We start from the raw sequence: 20,747 nt of genomic DNA, 5'->3' as shown, positions 1-20,747 counted from the left end.
GTACAGCAGGAAAGAGTGGGGGGGACGAAAAGAAGTGTCGCTCACCAATTAAACAATATACTAATAACAGTTCTTCTTTATTTTCGTTAATTAAGACCTCGCCGCATAGCTCGCTGAGGGCCCCAGTGCTTGCGCAGAATAATATACCATTCGCACAATTGATTACGGGAGCGCGCCTTTTTGTGACAATTAACATCAGTGCATAAGTGTCACAAAAGGCGTACGCCTCTCGATTTCAACAAATTAGAGGAGAGAAGGGATGTCATTCGGGAGTATGTGGTTGGCTAGGAACGTGCTATATGTGGTGCGCCTAAAAGGTGTGTCGGCACAGTTCCCCTAGAAGTCGGCCCAGGACGCACATTTCCCAGGGCGTCAGTCGTGACGTTGCCCACATACGTGAGGCCGACAACGGCAAGCCTTTTCACCATCACCACCACCACCACCACCACCACCTAAAAGGTGTGAAAATGTGGTATCCGTCTGATAAAGGATGTAAAAGGGTGGCGAAAGAAATTATCATATATTCAAATGGCTACAAAAAGGCGTACGCCCCCCTCGCCCACCGAATCAGAAGCGGTAGCCCTGTCATTCGTGGCAGAGCGTGAGGTAGCAGGTAGAACCTTGCTACCTTTTAGGAACAACATATGCGACAACTATTACCTCCTAAAAGGTGTAACTGATCCACCATTTTTTCGAAGAGTGCAGGCTCCGTGAACTCGATATAAGTGATGAAATTAACGATGAAACATGAAAGTCACTGAAAAGGTTAGCCAGCTGTATAGGACTCGAACCCACATCTTCTGGATTATTCTTAAGGCCTTGTATGTGATTGTCCCTTTTACGTTGTTCCAGCCTCAGAACATCAGTTCTCTCGATATAAGTGGCACGTCTTATTTTTTTCTGTAAGTAATAGGCCCCACATAGACAACGTATCGTTATTTGTACAGTAAAGTGCACTCGAAAGGCTACATCCTTCCTGTTTGAATGTGCTCATACCCCCGTTACGTGATGGTATAAGCGAGAGCTCTTGACTCGCATTCCGTTACCATTTGAAGCGAAAGCTCTCTAGGGCCCACCAACGTCGACAGCAGTGTACGTCCGTCCATAACAGCTGCGAAAAGAGAAGTAGGGAGAAGGGAGTAGTTCCAATGCCACCGGAACGGAGCGTGTTATGCAGTGAAGTTCGGTTTCAATGGTGTATGGAGGCACCACATTTAAACGCATTGTGCTGAATGCCCGAAGGTGCAGCCTTTTCATCTGTTTCTTTTTTTTTCTTTTTTTTTTCGCATCGCATTTGCACGCTTTATGACGCATCGTTTGAAAGTCTCCTTTCGACGCAGACTGTTAGCACTTGCGTACACTAATGGCGACGTGAAAAATAGGTTTCGGGTGATTTCGAGGATTGAGTCGTCACGTGGTAATTTAGGGGCCAGATGGAAACCCAACGGGCTAAGTGGTGTGGGTTAATGATGTGCGCGTGCGCTCGAAAGCTGTTGCTCTCAACTGGGTTTCTTCTTGTTATTGACATTTTGAAAGCAGAGGTGGCACACGGACTGCGTGGGCGTGGGCAGCAAAAACAGCTGAGGTTATGCGCCTGGACTGTGGGTAATTGTTTGCATCGTGCGTTCTTTATTTGCCCCGCTCTCGTGTACGCAACGGATGTGTGTACGTTTGGGTGTGTGTTTTTGTTGTTGTTCTCGCAGTAGGTACTATTTGCCACACTGTAAGCGGGAAGAAATGCGACATGAAACCCCACGCATTTGCGGATGGTGGTGGTAGAGCTGAAGGTGCTCGCAGTTGTCGGCCTCACAAAAGTGGGCAACGTGACGACTAACGTTCTGGGGGAATGTGCGTCCTGGGCCGACTTCTAAGGGAACTGTGCTCAGATATGTCTGACAGCGTCCTGAAGAAAACCCAGGAAAATCCCATTAGAATTAGAAAAAGTCAATAGAGCGTGAGGCTATGTTTCGATACTATATATACTGTACGTGTCAATAATTTTCAGCTTCCAGATTTGTTTTCATGAAATATAAAAAATATATCTCGAAAATATATCAGCGAAATGAATATCGTGTCCAAGTTTTCGCTGTTGCGAAGCTACGCAAACATATAGGAGGCTCAGCGGACATTGTAGGGCATTGGAAATAACGCTTAGAGGCTAGCCTTTATTATTGTTATTATCGCGACTTAGCTACAAAGAAGTGGACCAAGTGGCCATTTTTTAACGCGTAATACGGCCACCGATGCATAGTTTAACTCCTGCATTATTTTTCATTCTTTTAATCTTGATTACAAAGCCCGTACTTAACGCTCTTTAGCACTATCATACTATATAGACTATGCGACCAAGCTGCACCTCGACGTAATGTTGATGTTCGCTGATGCAGGTTGAAGCTCGTCCCATCAACTGCAACACATATGGTCTTCTTCATTCGGCTCGGAGAACAAGCACACTTGCCGTCGACTGCTTCGTGAGTGTTCGTTCGCAACGCAGTCTGCTGCACTGACCACTTGCTAAACAGACTGATGTATACAGGGTGTCCCAGAAAACGTGTCATTGAATTATAATAAAAAAAACTACACCACCTAGAATCATGCGGTCAACGGCATTTGTTCTTACTAGGTTTTTGCCAACTCTTGATGTGAATGTCATGTATCGTAAGTTTAATTATGTAAATATTTGCGAACTGAACTCGGATTTGCCAAGTAAAGGTCACTTTTTTACGCCACCAATATGAAGAGCGTGCCGAATTCACTCAAGTTATGATAATTGACGGTGATATTCACGAGCTATCCTATCGGAAAAAATAGCTGAACATCATGGTTGTCGTAGCACCGCACCATAACGCGCGGCGACTTTTTGAGCGCAATCGCTCTCAGTCCGACGAAAGGAGGTTCCAAACCCAGCCCACAGAGTAATAGTAGAAAAATTGACAGTTCCTTAAATTGGGAAAGGGAAAGTGTGATCCCAGCGAAAGTTGGACGCGATAAGCCCTACCTGTGTTATCTCTTTCTGCGATGCAGGTGCGGGCTGGGTTTCCAACCTCCTTTCGTCGGACTGACAATGATTGCGCTGAAAAATTTGTCGCGCGCTAGCTCCGTAGAGCATGATGTTCGGCTATTTTTTCTGATGGGATAGCTCCTGAATATCCCTGTCATTTATCATTAATTTGAGTGAATTAGACACGCTCTTCACATTGGTGGGGTAAAAAAAGTGACCTTTACTTGACAAATTTCCGACTTCAGTTCGCACTAATTTACATAATTAAACTTACGTTACACGACATTCACATCAGGAGGTGGCAAAAACCTAGTAAGAACAAATGCCGTTGACCGCATGATTCTAGGTGGTGTAGTTTTTTTATTATAATTCAATGACACGTTTTCTGGGACACCCTGCATATGCTATGCATTCAGTAGTATACTAGTAGTTCGCTCTATTATCTTTTTAGAGGACGCGACGTCTGCAGACCAACGACAGTATATTCTCATTATCACCGCGGGCGTTACCTTTAAAATAAATATAAAGAAAATTTATTACATTAACCTGATGATATGTACAGTGTAAGCAGTGAATAACAGTGGTACATATACCTTTAAAATAGCTGCAGCTGATAACAGTATGGCTCGCGTCAAACAACCGTCTAAACTGCCCGTATAGGATCTCTCGAATGCCTAGCTTCCGTTTTAATCGTTGCTCTTGAAAAGGGAAACACCTGGTGTGTGAATTGCCGGAAACGGACAACGAGCGAGCGTATAGACGCGGTATACGAGGATGAGTTGCAGGGTTCATTTCATTCGACTAAGTAATTTCAGTCACCACGCCGTAGAATAGCCAAAATGATGTATAGCGTTGCGTACAGCCCTTGGTTTAGGGCGGGGGGGTTTATTTTGTTTATTCTTTCAAGAACGCGAATATATGAGCGGTATGTAACAGAGTCCGAAGCGATGGATTTGACTAGGGTTTTATCTATTTTGTTTGGAATACACAGGAAAATTTTTCGTGCGTTCAAATAGCAGCCGCGCGTTAACATCTGGTCTAGATCTTGCTAAAGGACGTGCTCTGTATCAAGGTTACCTCCGAGGCGGGTATGTCAGATACTAGTGCGTGTTGCATGATGACTGCACTCAACTCTTCTTGAGACATTGCTAATGCAGTCCTTGAATAATACCGCGCTCGATGCATCAATGCACGCCGTCAGCGTTGATTCTTTCTCTTAGGTTCAAATGGCTGTCCAGATGTTTCGCGAAATACCCGTGCTCCGCTCATGCGTAATTCGTCAGGCGCTTAGCAACGGTGCTTCGTGTTGCCGAGAACACTTGTCTTACTGTACTTATTGTGAAATATATGTTGACGGTACTATTCTCGAACTCTCCTGCCTCATATGCATTTCCTGTCACAAGGGACAGGTATTCTGGAATTCCGCAATATGGGATCAAGCGCTCGGCTAGGCATTCTTCGATCACTAAAATTCCTGAACGGTCCGACGTATAGCGTTGCCCGGCGTAGACTGCACATGAAACCAAAGTGCGGCGGATACAATAGTCAGAAGAGTCCGTACTCACAAAGGTGTAGATGCACGCCACAGATGATTCCAACTGAAACATTACATAGGCGGTTCCAACGATGTGTAAATATGCCATTCTAAAATGAACGCCTATCATCAATTGCGTATCACCCGAGTATCATTGCATGTTGCATGCAATGTTGAGTGTATCTAGGTGGCGATTTTTTGCCAATTTATTCAGATTTAACATCTTAATTCGCGTGACTCATTGGCGTTTGGAGCAATGTTTATTCGATGGGCAAGTAGTGTGACACCTCCTCCCCACAATAAATACTGGGCCGTCAAAGTTAATGTCCTATCGGACTTCATGCTTCGTTGATCACGTTTCTTAGCGTTTCTGCTTCGCAAGCGAAGCGAAAAACGTCATGGCTTGTTGTGTAGTTGCAAACTATCGCAAGCTATCATTGTCTGTGATGAATGAATGAAATTCTTTCGGAAACCCCAGTTGAATCTGATCACGGCGTAGAACACGTGCAGGAACATTTTCATGGCTCCGATGGAAGAAAAACGTGAAAATGCAGTATTCGTGAATAACAGAGCGTCTTCAAAAACAACAACAACGAGAACAAATTGATTTTGGTGATAAGGAATAGGGCGCCTCATCTCCTGAGGCGATACTCTTCACCATTACACCCTCGAAACATAACTTCACCACACAACGCGTTCCGACTCCATTTTGTGACCACACTCTTAAAAATGAACTTCACCGCATAGCACGCTCCTAGCCAACCACTATCTCATATGATATCGCCATGTGCCCTGATTTGTTCAAAACGGTAGGCGTACGCCTTTTTTGTGACACTTATGCGGTTCATAATTGTCACAAAAATGGCGTACGCCTCCCGTTTTCAGCAAATCAGGGCAGATAACGATATCATTCGCGATGATGGTTGGCTAGGAGCGTGCTATGCGGTGAAGTTCATTTCTAAGAGTGCATACACTCTTAAATATGATGGTGGTTGTGGTGGTGATGATGATGAAAGGGCTCGCCGTTGTCTGCCTCAAAGAGGTGAGCAACGTCACGACTGACGCCCAGGGGGAATGTGCATCCTGGGCCGACTTCTAAGGGAACTGTGCCGACATACGTCTGAAAGCGTCTGGAGAAAACCAAAGAAAAACCCCAGACAGCACAGGCGGCACCGGGATTCGAACCCGGGTACCTCCTAGTCTCGACGTGACATGGCCAGCACGCTAACCAACTAAAAATGAACTTCGCCGCATAACACACTCCTAGCCAACCATCATCTCGAATGATATCGTTATCTACGTTATGTTGGAAACGGAAGGCGTACGCCTTTTTTGTGACACTTATGCTGTTCACAATTGTCCCAAAAAGGCGTACGCCTCCCATTTCCAGCAAATCAGGCCAGATAACGATATCGTTCGAGATGACGGTTGGCTAGGAGCGTGCTATACGGTGAAGTTCATTTCTCAGAGTGTACGCCCTTTTTGTGATGTTTACGTAGTTGTGTTAATCGTCACAAAAGGGGCGTACGCCCCGCGCCCTCCACAGATCAGGATTGATAACTGCATCATTCTGTGCAACGGTTGGCCTTCAGCGAGTCATGTGGTGAAGTTCTACTCTAGAAGTGTAGCGGCTTCTTGCACGTTCGTACTGGCAACAACGCTTCCGCCATATAAGAACACTTGGGGGAACGCATTGAGCGGTAAAAAATAAGAAAAAAGGTAAGGACGTCACGCAATTTCGCTCTTACGGACGGATAAATACCGCTCATTACGGTCCGGCAATGGTCATTAGGTATTCAGCTGACAAGGGGGTAGAAAAGCTTCGGCGATAAACAGATATGGGAGAGCGGTTGAGTGCGTGTGCCCCGTTCCTACTTTTGTGTCGATAAAAGACGATACCTTTCCGTGACTCGCCGAGTCCCCGGCACGAAAGAGGTATAAGCGTCTTTCTTCTCGGATGACGTGATTTCGTTATAGTGTATGCAGATGTGATGTTTTCCTTTATCAAGGTGAGGCACGCGACCGCCTTCGCTATAGTACGACAGTATACCATAATCATGGGAAGGTTCGACCGAGTAAAGCGCGCTTTATAAAGAGACGGTTTTCTAGTTGTAAGTGCGTAACGTTTGTTGTACGTGGAAAAGCAGGGCAGCATTGTTTTCTATGATGTAACGTTAGGACGCGGTAGTGGTCGTGAAGTGGTGCATGGACTGGGGGTGGACCGTAAAGTGTGGACTTTGGTTCGTACCTGAATTAAATTTAGAATATACACTTTCGAATGGGCTGACGTTCTTAATAACCTTGGGCAGTCGAAGGTTCAACGTTAAACTACACTCTTAGAAATGAACTTCACCGCATAGCACGCTCCAAGCCAACCATCATCTCGAATGATATCGTTACCTGCCCTGACTTGTTAAAAACGGGAGGCGTACGCCTTTTTTGTGACACTTATGCTGTTCATAATTGGCACAAAAAAGGCGTACGCCTCCCGTTTTCAACAAAGTGCGGATAACAATATCATTCGAGATGACGGTTGGCTAGGAGCGTGCTATGCGGTGAAGTTCATTTTTAAGAGTGTATATGTTGCAGGCATAGATAGGCGAAGCTACTCATCTTGTCAACCGCGAATATCATTCACCTGCATGTCATGAAGAATGATGTGATGTTGAGTGATGTGAAGGTTGATGTCGAATGATGCATTATGATGTTGATGGGTTTACGACGTTGATGTGGTGTGGCAGGCTGTGAGTAAGGCACGTCGTGATATTATGTTGCGTGAATTTGTGAAAAGTGCCTGCTTATGGGTAGCTCGTGCACCTACTATAACACTTACTTTGTCCGAGTTGTTCTCACTATTATTATTAAATGCACATAAACATAATTCCGAGATAGTGTTTAAGAAAATTTTGAAAATTGCACGCAATAGAAAAACGTAAGTCGTCAATGAGAAAGTACACCTGACGACAAAATTCTGAGTTTATGAAAAGGTAAGAACAATGTTGAAGATGGCACACGGTTAACACAGAACTGTGACATACAGTGTAAACGTGAATAGAAGTCGAACCAGCTACTTAGGAATTGTAAAAAAAAGTTTTTACACACGACACACACACACAAAAAAAAGACTGCCATACGTCGATGATAAATGCAATCGATGTCAAAGCGGTAAATGCGGCAAAACGACAGCGAACGTGTACAGCGCAAGCGACGAGGACATAACGAAAGCGCAAGAAAAAGATGCACAAGGTGAGGCCAATCGCCACCCTTTGTTGCCAGACTGCTCGATTATTATTTTTTTTTCCCTACGACTAAGATGAGAGTCGACTTCATCCTGGTGCATTCTTGAGTTACTGGATATCGGATAGCCTCCCGTGCCTTGTACTTCACAACACGCCCCCCCCCCCCCTCCATTTTCATTACTTCGCTGTCCCTAATATTCAGTGTAGTTGTACCGTTCTACATGCATCTCATGTCTAACCCACGTCCACGGACGCCTTCGGGTATTATTCGGTGCATACAAAATACGTCGAAGTAGCTCATGAGTCATTATTCACGAGTGCATCAGCGAGAAATCCCTCTTTATAACAGATCATTGCACACGCCGCACTGAAATTTCCCAATCACCTTCCGCCGTGCAAAAAGTCATAAATATAGAAGCTGATGCGAGCGCACGCCAGTGGGCGTGACACGAGTCTCGCTCTGTCACGTGATCCTCTGATGACAATGACGATATGTCACCGCTACGCGCTGTCGCCGTTCATAGGGGAAACCGACCGCTTGTTGCGATTTTTCCCTTTCTGTCTCGCGTGTGGATTTGATGTTCTCACTAGCGTGATTTATAAGTGTACGCTGCGTATCTCGTAATATTTTAGTTTCTTTCTTTTCTCTCTCTCTCTCTCTCTCTCTCTGTTGCCGTTTTTGTGTAGTTGAGGTGCGTTTAACATCAAGAACGCTGCACGTGCTGGTGGACAGCCGCAGATGTTTGGCTGCCACGCGGCTCTTGTCCCTTTCTATACCCTTTGTCCCTTTCTGTCTCTGCTGCTGACTGCTTGTTCTGGCCGTTCTTGGGGTATGAGGACTAAGGTCTAGTGCGTGTGCGCCTTAGTTACCCTTTGTTGACTAAGGTCCGGTTTCACCAACGCTGGTTAACGTTGAACCGAGATTAAGGGTTGCTAAAACTTGAAGTTAACACCCAGTTCTTTGTTACAATCGTTAATTTGTGACGTGATGAATGTTTCAGTGACAATAACTCATTTTTGTGCAGCAGAATTAAGTCATGTTAAGCGACCGTTGCCCTCGGTTCAAATGTTAATCGACGTTTGTGATACAGAGCCTAAGTGACATATTCCACCCGCTAATGCCAACCCTTTCCTCACGAAATGCAGAGCCCGCTTTCACAGGGACATAGCTCGTGGATTATATACACATAGGCTCGCTCGTAGGTACCTTTTCTTACAACGATTACGTCTTTCGTGATTTGAAGCGCATACTTAACGCACACTGATGCACTGAGTCTGAATTCAGAGCGCAGCTTAAAGGTGCAGTGAAATTCCTCTCTATACTTTTTTTTCGTTCTTAGATGCGGCGTGTTGTGCAACAAATAACAGGAACTCTCGCGAAAGAACGACGAACGCAGTGACCTGTACCGTGCGCGAGAGGACTCCGATCAGCACACCCTCTAGAAACGCTCCACTCCTTCAAGGAGTGTGTGAGTGAAAGAGGGAAGTCAACGTCACTCAGTGACGTTCGCAGTCCCGATGGCAGGGCCCATCAGATGGAACGTGACGCAGCCGGGCGCGACCGAAGCGCTGTACCAGTACCAGGCAGTATCAGACGAATTCTCGGTGACCAGTAAGGGCTTACGGCTGCTTCCTACGCACCACGCGGGTCTGCTGACGTCACACGAGGAGATCGGGCCGTGCTGATGGTTGCTTTTTCTGGGTAAACAGTGTCTCAGACAGAGTCACGTTTAACTCCAGCAAACCACAACCTATATTTATTTAATTGATTTAATAATACTACTAGCATCCTGGGGTGCTGTCGTAGGAGTCGGGCGAACAAGAGAAACTCGCACAACAAAGCATACAGATTTACAACATATCGATCAATAAGCCAAAGTGTATTACACTGGACTCATGCAATATCACCAAAATAATTTCTTACTGGGAACATGAAAAAACAAACAAACAAAAAATATATACTTAAAAACAGGCTTTCGAACCATGTTAAATGTCACTTCCTTGCTCCTTTAACAGCGTAAACTGAACATAACACAGAAAACTAAGTTGTCATTCAAAACGCTCTTTGCTCCGGCATCATCTGCGAGACACACAAATTCAACATTAATGATGGAGCAAAGTGTGAAGAAAGCGCCAAGTAAGAAGTGCAAAAAAAAATGTTACATTACCTTATAAGTCAAGTGGCACAAAAGAGGACCTAAGTCTAGTCAACCAGTAAATACGTTCTAGTAACAAATCTGCTACACATCTTACGCCATCCACGGCACCACTAATAGAGAACGTTATGGTACAGAGCAGCGCTCATTGTGCCATCTCGCCCCCACTGTGGCCACTGTTTGGCCAGCGACATGAACGAGGCGCATGAAACGTCCCCATAAAGTTCTTTCATTTTCCCCGTATTCCTTTTCACGATGAGGTGGCCCATTTTCCCGAAGGGCCAGACAGAACCATAACTCAAACTCCTCCCAGTAGTCGCGGAAAAGAAGCGACACAAAATCGCATTAAAGATCGGAAAAGTTCGACCCTTGCTACTCTCAGTCATATAACTTGGTGTTGAAGACACATGAGATGTCGTCTTCGAGTGAAGAAAAGGACCGCGTCCGGCGGTTCATTCAGAGTTGAAAGGTCGCCATTGTGACCGCACCGACTTACCACTATCGTAGACAAGCCAAGTATACTGCAGAAGAGAAGCAAGTACGGGCATGGGGAATTTAGGCAGCGTGAAAGAAGGAAAAATACATCGAAACTGTTCCTGTCTTTCAGAACGGTGACTCCGAGTGGCAGATTACAGTTAAGGGATCAAAAGAAGTCGTGGTGGTGCCGTCCAAATAGCCTTCTAGGGAAGATGATGTTATTTTGCGCCGCAAAAGCCGCTTTCTTTTATTGTAGCCCCCCGATGAAAAGAATGGCTGTGCGCCGATTGTGGAACGTGGAAAAGAAAGCGGAGAAAGGAACTAGTAGATGTTGATAGTTCCGGATATGAACTTCTTATGCGGCCTGGCGATTGTAAATGGTTGCCAGACATGCTTTCTCGCATCAGCCGAGTTTTGGATGCGTTGTAGCAATAAGGGGCGAAACGGGGCAGCGACGTCTAAGTAGCGTTGAAAGGGTAGCAGTGGAATAAAAAGGATATATATATATATATATTTTTTTTTTTTTTCATGTGGGGAGGTTAAGCAGGAAATTACCGAAACGGCAGTTTCTTGGGGTGAAAAGTGCGAGGGAAGGGTACTGGACGTGATGATGCTGGGGGATGGAAAACTTTATGTTGAGGGCAAGGGTAAAGACGCCGTAAAGTGTACATGACTTACTACGAATCCTGTGTTGTTGGAAACTGGAGGCGTGCGCCTTTTTTGTGACACTTATGCAGTTATGTTAATTGTCACAAAAAAGGCGTACGTCCCGCACCTTTCGCAAGTCAAAATTGATAATGGTATCGTTTATCAGTTCCTTCTGTGCAACAGTTCCAAGTAACACATGTTGTTACTGTTCTGCTGGATAGACGGCACTTAGCTAACAAACACATTACGTTTCAGGACCCATCTTCGCTAACGAACACATCATGTTTCAGGATCCATCTTAGCTAACAAACACATCATGTTTCAGGATTCATCTTAGCTAACAAACACATCATGTTTCAGGATCCATCTTATAGCTAACAAACACATCATGTTTCAGGATTCATCTTAGTAACAAACACATCATGTTTCAGGATTCATCTTAGCTAACATACACATCACGTTTCAGGGTTCATCTTAGCTAACAAACACATCACGTTTCAGGGTTCATCTAAGCTAACAAACACATCACGTTTCAGGGTTCATCTTGGCTAACAAACACATCACGTTTCAGGATTCATCTTACTGCGCTCTAAAAACAGGACTTCGCCTCATTTCGAACTTCGCCCCCCGACACACGCTTGTTTGTGACATTTTCTATTTGGGAAATGGTCATAGAATGGCGTAGGCCGCGCTGTCGCTTCATGCCAATACTGATAATGGTGTCATTTTATGCAGTAGTCTACCTCGAGCGTGTTACGGGGTGAAGTTCTGTTTATAGTGTTTGAGGATGTTATGCAGGATCCTCCGTGTATCAGGAAAATAGAAAGCATAGTAACCATAGATAAGAGAAACGGCACAATGAAACAAAAAACGCATGTTGACTTCTTAGTGCATTTACAGTTGAGAAGCAGTACCTTATTTGTGTTCCCTCTTGCATCTTCACTGTGCGTTCCCTTCCAATCACAAAGTGGCATTCAAATCGCGATGCATGAAGAGTATATTGCAACGAGAAATATCGAAGACAATGTCTCACTTTAGTTTCAGAAATATAAGTCCCGGTGCGCCTTTCCTATCGACATCATTTCATATTCGTTCCTTGCGAGCGGACTCTCTTCAATACAGCCTGTGATAGATACATAGCGTGTGCACAACTCTACCTCATTATACTGTGCGCCACTTCCATGCATTTGAAATGGAAGCCTTCTTCCGACGCCGTATGTACGTAATTGCAGTCAACCATCGAAACTGTATGCACTCGTGCATTTGCGTGCGCAAATTTATAGCATCTCTGCCTGGCATGCTTACATGTGCTCGGTGTTGTTTGCGATCAGATTCACATTCTGTTTCGATAGAAATTGAAGAATGAACAAGGCTGTAAAGGGGAAAATTGTAGCTCTACATCCATAAGGAGCGAAATTTATTCGAAACTTGATATGCGTTAGATTGAGAAAGAATAGGAACAGTGTGCGTTTCAGCATTGGATAGCTTTCGAACGCGCGTATTCATGGAGAGCGATGTATGGCACGTATTGCTTATTCCCCCTAAGAAGTTACTCATCTGTATGCGGTGTTTACGAAACCGGTTCAGTGCCGGATTTGCGTCAGTCGATTGATAAGTTGATAAGCCCATTTCTTTGGAGAGTATTAATCACGTTTTGCCAAAGTAAACGTAACCACCTAACTATGCCTAACCTTTCAACTCTTGTGGGATTGTTCCCTTTCATCATTTTTTTTTTTATTTTTATGAGCACTGAAGTTGGTTCCGCAGAGGCGACATTACTTTTCTGGGAATAGTAATTGTCCCGCTTGATCAGGGTACGGCTTGTACCTAATGGTTACAAATATCCGGGATGACCACAAAGTGGCACAAGTATCAAATGTATGAGACGAGAACAACGGTAGTATAACGAAAATAATAACAAGTTACTTCAGAGACCCCTAGGGGGAACAACAACAGCTTTATTTAGGTGATGATAATATACCCACGCAAGGAAATAGCGTGTACGCATGCGCCGAACGTGACTCTGCGTTTAGCGTATGCCCCGAGCGACCGCACACTATTTCATTCCGTACGCATGGCGACTGCGTGCGCTACAAGTAAAAACTCTCTAATAATATCTACTTGTGTGAGCATCCGCTCCAACGTTGACATTATTGTGAACTTCCTCATGTACGTCTACATAGTATATGTGAGGAACCGCACTTCACTTCTACCCATTTACTGCGCCCTACCACCCAACGCGCGGTGATCTCCCTTGCATTAGATGCTCCCGTCTTCGCCGAGCCCATCCCCTGAATGATATAAAAAGCTTCTTTGCGAGTGGAGCGGGGCAAAAAGGAACACAACGACAAGAAGATGGGACCAAGTTAAGGGAGGGCCTGGGTGATCTCGGGTTGCTCGCAGAACCCGGTGTGCTCACAGGCAGACTGGTCATTTGTCAACCCTTTTCGTGGGGGTCGTCTATAGGCTCGTCCCCGGAGAGCAACTGTCCGGCCGCATTAATGCGACACTCCTTTCGCTTGCTCGGTTTGGGGGAGATAAGTTGCGCCGACAGAAAGGGAACAAGGAGGCGATATTTGCACTTTTTCATCGTATGTCGAGTTAATGGGGTTGGTGTAAATGGGGACATCGGTGATGTCATTGCGTGCGGCCTCTCTGCCAGTGATGCCCTTTCGCTGGTGGTGGTAATAATAGTAACCGTAACTGCAACGTGCACCAAATGCGGATGCCCGTGCATAGGAGTGTACGGGTACTTCTGTGTTGCTTTTTCTTTTTTTTTTCTTTCTTTTTTTGCTCTCTGTCTGCAATGGATTGCAGGGCCGCGTTGGTGTCGTTTCTCCATCCTCGTCTCTCTGCGCCCTCAATCTATAGGTCTAGTTCTGTAAGAGCTCGCGCACAAGTTATACAAACGTGGATAGAAATAAACCTTGATTGTCTTGGTAGACCCAGAAACGGCATAAAATTGAAGGGAAACTCGTAGAAATAGGAGTCGAAACACAGGGCGCACGACATATAAACAGTGTTATGTGCATGCTACACAAAGCTTCAAGGTCCGAGATGCAATTTCCACGATGACAACTTTAGAAGAAGGAGAAAACAAGAATAAACGATAAGAATAGCTCCACAAACAAAATGGAGACAGGGTCCTCTTTAAAGAGAAAGAGAAATATTTCATCGCAAAGAAAAATATCGACAAAACGGTACACCCATTTGGAGCGCGTTAACCCTGGTGCGAAGGGTCGAAAAGTATTCTGACGAGTGACGACTACCGTGCAACTGGCTAACTAACCGACTAACTTGTGCACGATGAAATCAGCGAGACCTATTATTACTTTCAATTTGTGGCATAACGAGTGATTCGTTCCTTGTGGATTCTCGCATGCTGGGAGTACTGAGTCTCCTGTAAAGCGTGCTTCACCTTATATACCGTCATCTTGCGGCGAAAGCAACTTTAAAATTGACTGCCATGTCCGGGAATAGGAACACAGCTCCCTGTGCCGCGACGCCTTCCGCAGAGCGGGTAGCAGTTTGTAGACTTCGGTGCTTTAATGGACCGGCAATACGTTATTAATTAAATAATATGTCGTTTATTGGTCGTAGATTAATCTGTTTCTACTGCGTGTGAATTTCCATTACTTCCGTGTGCGTGCTGCGGCGGGGAACTTATTATGTCGGGACGAAGCTAGATATGTTTTATTGTGCCGGTCTTGGTTCGTTTACTGTCTTAATTTCTTTTGTAAGAAAAGTATTTTTCGTGAGGCGGGCTTCGCCAACCCCAATCAGCAGCAACATCCCCATCGTCGTCGCTATATCATCACCATCGCTGAACACCACCTCAAACCCAACATTCTGACATTCAAGCGAAGAAGAGGAGCATAATCCTCAACTGTATGATACGGAACAACATATCCTAACCTCGGCCGTCATCGAGCTCCAAGACTCAGCTGCCTCTCTCTATCTCAAAGCCGAAGCTTTTCTATATATATATATATATATATATATTTTCCATGAGGCCGCTTAATACCTGAAATAAGGCCGCTTAATAAATACCTGAGGCCGCATTACTGAAAAAGTACACGCTCTGCTAAAACGGTCCCTTTCGGTTCTAGACTGTTCTCAGCACTGGCACCTAAAGGAGAATGATATATAAAAAAAAGATAAAAGCTCGATCGGCCGAGTTAACTGCAAATCACGTAGAACACCGCAGGATCATCCCAAAGTGCACTGATAAGAGAGAGAGAGAGTAAAAAAGAGCCACAAACCCCCATGGAAACGGGACCGGATGCAGTCCTTCGAGCATTATCCGGAAGTGGGAGCTCTCCTTTGGGTCTTAGGGCCGTTTCTGGCAAATGTCGTTATGGAGCTTTCCGGAACCGGAACTGGCGACGGAAGTCGGCAGTGATCGTCTCACTTAAGCCTGATTTCCATAGCTTACGCTTCGCCACACAGGCATTTATTTTTTCGTCCAGCTGACCGATCGCACAGAAAGACTCGCATCGGCCTTGAGAAAGGTTATTGTCTGGCAGGTTGCATATTGCCAGACAGTATATACGCTTGATCAACGTGGCACGAAGTGGTGTTGCAAAATGTCGTCACCTATGTGCTTCGATTAACGGTGACGGTGACTTCGATTAACGGATTAACGGTGATGCAAGTATAGTGTTGATTCTCATCATTATCAAATAGTGTCGTAGAAGGTCACGATATACCGTACTGTAATCCAGTTAGGAATTACCGCAATTTCTATGGCTATACTTTCAATTCAGTAGGCTTAACACAAAAATTAGGCGACAAAGTGAAGAAAAAAAAGCGCTGTAAAAATGACGCGCGTCTGATTTTAGCCGCTTCTAAAACCCACATCGCTGCAACTCATTCTCTAAGCGAACAATGATGACGCCAGAGGTCCTCGCATCCAACTTTATCGAGGTCCACTTTCTTTTTCTCTTCTTCCGCTGTAGGAGGCACTCTCATTGTTCTCCGCCGAAAACCAACGAACCAATGCACACACATACCCTTTCCCTCCCTCTCTGCGTTCTATTACGCACTCTCGTCCCTGTAATGTCGCGGGAAACACTCCATTATGGAGCCCCTCGCCCCGCGCGGATTGGGTGCTAATTTCATCGCCCGCACCGCCATCGCCATCAGCAGCTACCGACGCGCTTCTAGCGGCGGGGGCGCGCAGCAGCTCAGTACATTAGGCGCTTGCTACGAGGTTATCTCGTTATGTGGTTATTGTAGCAGTGATTGTGTTTAATTAAGTACGCTATGGCCAGAGAGGGCTGTTATTATTATTTTTTTTGAAGCGACATCGGGGGTAAAAAGGTTTTTTGAGGCCGTGTGGGATAACGATGGGTATCTGAAGGGGAGGGCTGTTCCAGCGGCGCGTCCCGTGTTCGCTCGAATATGTCGTATTGTATTGTAGGATAGCATATGGTAGAGAGAAGGTTTTGGGTTACGAAAATCGAGTGTTTCCAGAGAGGGCTCCTGTTGGTTGAGATCTGGTAGGACTCGTTTTTGGTCGGGATTGAGCGGGCGTTATGTAATCCGGTGCTGACACCCGTTTGGTATTTGCTGAGCAGTCGTACTTCGGAAGGAGGGGTGAATGAAGTTGCAGTGGAAATGTATCGAGGACGATTGTCCCACGGCGGGATTAAGTTGAGGGAGATTACGTCCATGCTTTGCAGGGACATTTTAAGCGCTTGGCAGTGGGCATAGATCATCGGTGGTTTTGTAGACTCTGCTGCTTCCCCGTAGAGACAGTTCTCTACAACGGTTGGTAGAAGTAATGTACATCCGGTGTTGTCGGATTCATTTCAGCATTTCTTCCCTGTCATTGAAGCTGCAAGTATCCGTGTTACTGTCACTGTATATTTCTAATTCCTTTACATGGTTCAACTTAGCCTGTTTTAATCTAGAATGGTCTAGCCTCTTTTTAAAAAGCGAATCGGTTTGTTGATGTCCCTATCCTGCTTGAAGTCTCTCTGGCATCCTTTCTTGCACACAGTCAGAATCCTTATTTTTCCGATCCCATGTTCGTACGTGCTAGCTTACCGTTTAGTACCGGCCTCCCGTGCACACGACGCTCTTCACTTTCAGACACACCGTCGTGCAACGGATATCACAATAGCACAGGAAGAACCACGGATTGCATGGTGACAGCGCGGTATCACATAACACCCTAGCTTTATAGCTTATATTCATTGATGTCTGAGGCGGTGACTTTTCCTGCACACGAAACGATGAAGCCCCTCGCACGCAGATGTGATATCTATCTATATACGTGCTTCACGCTTCGGTAACTCTGGCCGATTCCACAGCCTTTGCGTGCGAGGATGTTCTGCGTGGTTGTCACATCGTCATCTAGGCCTAGATACACGGGCGGGCGACAACGCAAAACGAGGAGTCAGCTCTTTAATTGCGGACACGTGTGGCAGGTACGTTCCCCGCTGTCACTGAAGAGGGGAAAGTCGCCATGTGGTGAAGACAGGTGACGGCTGCGAAATCAAAGTTGCCACGATTGCGAAGCTCTACAACGTGGCGCTCTAAAGAACGACATCAAAAACTAATGATAATAATTATGTGCTTTACGTCGCGAGACAACTGCGATCAGGCATGGAAACTGTCTCCTTCAAGATTTGCATTAAATGTACAATACGTGCTTGATTTCGTAAAGCGAATACCATATACCGGCATCTGTTGGTATGGGCCTAAGCAGCACAACATCTTGATCCAATATTGAACCAATATTGGCATTGTCGTCCCAATATTGGAGCAATATTGAACCAATATTGGCAATGCCGTCCCAATATTGAGCCAGTATTGCCAATATTGCACCGATATTGGCAATGTCGTCCCAATATTAGGCCAGTATTGCCAATATTGGTCCAATATTATGCCCAAGATCTTGTGCTGCTTGGGTGGGGGGGGGGGGGCTTTCAATGAAACGCTAACACGAAAGCTTAATTGTATTGGATTGAAACGTGGAATTTCACGTCATGTGGGCTTCGATTTCGAAATTAGGATATCGGTAGTTTTGTGCTCACTGCCTTTCAAAGCTTCGTGCATTATGGAATGGTGCCGTTAAGCTAATTCTCATTAGTGTTTCTTGAATTGATTTGTCCTATGTACTGGAATAGACACATCCCATTCAGTTGCATCTCGTTCACGTTTCAACACTCCGGACACGTAACCAGTATAGACAACCGATTTCGGAGCGCCTAGAGCACAGAGTGAATGCTCAAATGAGCACGCGATTCGACACGCAGGTCACAGGGTTTGGATCTGACAGGAGGTACCTGCGGACACGGAAGATAGGAGGGGAGACCATTGCGTAATCCCTGCACTGATTAACGCCGTCGCGAGCTTTCCGCTGTCGCCTGGGGACAACCCTTTCACAGTGTATAGGAGATTGGGTGCGACCGACCGTGACCGTCTTGTGAAGTGGCTGTTGGAGAACTGGGTGTGTCGATGTGTTTAGGAAAAACGCAACGCGACGTACGAATAGCTGTATATTACAAGAACTTATACGCAAGGACTACAGATACGTTCTTGAGTATAGGAGTTACAGAGTATGAGACTGCTTCGCGCAGGCTAAACCACACCGTGGCACGTGGGAAACTGTGTTAACATACGTTTTACATATTTAAAAAAATTAATATTTGAAGCGCTTTTAGATCAGGTGTTATGTGAATGGGATTCGTGGACGAGCTTTTTGCTAAGGCTTTGCGTATTGTATCTTTCCTAAGCGCTTGCCACTCTGATGAGGTGTCACTTGCTTCAATTAGAAGTGTTCTAATAAAATGCTTAATCTTTGCACGGACGAAGTTTCATGTATGTGATACATTACATGGTGTTGTTACGTTAAACGGTCACGTTATATTGCCGGAAGGTGGTAACTGTTGATGGAATAACTTCGATTATTACGCACGGTTTTTGTTACGCTTGCATATCCCGCATGGGCGACTTATTTGACAAAAAGAAGAAGAAAAAAAACTCTAGAAATCAACCTGGGAATAGCAGTCTTAATGAACTTCTTTGAAACTATTAATTTATTGTTAGAACCATTCCATCTCTTTTTTTTTTTGCGTAGAATTTTTAAAGTTAATTAATTCTCGATTAGTAATATAAAATAATCATATTACTTTGAAAGTCACCGGAGTAAATTCTTCGCCCAAAACATCTCGGGCTTCTCCGCTGGAGAAAACCCCCTATATTACTTTTTCTTACTGTCTACATAGACCTGTTTCTGTGGGCCAGGGGGCGCGAGTGAGCACCAACGTCAGCGCCCCAAAATATGCAACGCGCGGTAGTTTAGCAGACGACGTGGCACTTTTCAAATACATGGTCTCGAGTTGTTCGCACTTGGCAAGATGCACCGCTTTTTTTATGGATTTCCTACAGGATTTGTAGCTCTACTTGACGCATGCCGCTTGAAACACCATGCAAAACCCGCTGATGAAACAACCTACAGTTTGGATACGTGGCTGCTTGAGCCCGAAATGGGGCTCTGCAAACTTTTCTGCAACGGCCCTATTGAATCGAATTTGAGCATAAAATCCTCTGTCAACCTCGCTAAATATTATCCATGTCGTCACACGTGCACTGGCGGCATTGAGCCCATTATCGATGTGTTTTTTTTAAAATTTTTTCAGCAACTTTCTGCTCTATAAACTTTGCCGCATGGAAAAGCCCTGACTCACGGTTACATACGAGCGTATATCATGTCAGTGTGTGATAAACTGCGTTCGAGAAGCATTTTGCCCATGACGGTGCTCTTTAGATGCTCAAACAACTCGTTCAGCTGGAAGCTGACATCGTTTATTACGCAAAAGAGCATTGGAGTGGCGCCGGAAGTGCAGCTATTGCTTCCGGTGGTCGCAACGCCTAGACCGGAAGAAAGAGCGAAACGACCGCCAGTTTCCTCATCGCATTAGCAGCAAGTAATCTGCGGCTGCCATCTTCGATCATCGGCGAAAGGAAGGATTGATAACCTACTTTGCTGCTGCAATCCATGAGCGAAAATAATGCGTGTGTATACTCATGAGGGTCGTTGTAGCACAAAACCGTACAGTTGCCTCTGTGGAACAGACTCAGTTCTCCTTGTTCCCTACGTTTACGAATGTTCCTTATAATGTTCCTTGTAACCTGTAGAAGATGTAGAGCCCATTCTTTTCCATTGCCCACACTACCAACCTTCACGAACCGCATTCTGCGGATCCCTTAACGAGCTAGACTCTCGCCCCTATCTCTCACAAAATTGCTTGGTCCCTGGCCACATCCAGCCCTCAAAGCTCTCTTCACCCTTTCTGGATACCATAGGATTTCTATGATTATTGTGAAGGGGCTCATTATTTCATTCCCGGCATCATCACCAGCAATGGGGTAGAGTATCGCCCCTGGCGATCAAACTCCACATTCATCATCTCGCAATAAAGTTGTTGTTGTGGTTGCTTATAAGTACGAATATGTTTCTACTTTTGACTAGCGCAATGTACGCACGCTTTAAAAATCACAAATGTCTTTTGGTAATCGAGACCAAATCTTCGTGCACCGAATGCATTAAGCCTCGCTGCACGCGTTATGCAATAGAGGCAATGCTCATGGAATTCAATACTTAGTTATTTGTTTATTATATTTGCTGCTATTGCTTCACTTCGGTGGCCCTCTGTTGTGAAGAGTGGTAAGACACAGGG

At 45.2% G+C, this 20,747-nt stretch overlaps 1 protein-coding gene across 3 annotated transcripts in view; it reads left to right on the top strand.

Moving 5' to 3' along the window:
* Positions 1 to 20,747, top strand: part of LOC135368626 (dopamine beta-hydroxylase-like) — a 352,228-nt gene that overhangs the window by 135,347 nt on the left and 196,134 nt on the right. The window contains exon 4 of one of the 3 annotated variants that reach the window (XM_064602030.1): positions 2,388 to 2,471. The exons of the other annotated variants lie outside the window; for them this stretch is intronic. The gene's annotated coding sequence lies outside the window, so the exon portion shown is untranslated. The remainder of the gene's footprint in view (positions 1 to 2,387; positions 2,472 to 20,747) is intronic. 3 annotated transcript variants of the gene reach the window in all.

This window comes from Ornithodoros turicata, chromosome 9 (genome assembly GCF_037126465.1).
Source record: "Ornithodoros turicata isolate Travis chromosome 9, ASM3712646v1, whole genome shotgun sequence".
In the NCBI taxonomy this organism is placed as follows: domain Eukaryota; kingdom Metazoa; phylum Arthropoda; class Arachnida; order Ixodida; family Argasidae; genus Ornithodoros; species Ornithodoros turicata.
This window is presented reverse-complemented; position numbering and strand designations above follow the sequence as displayed.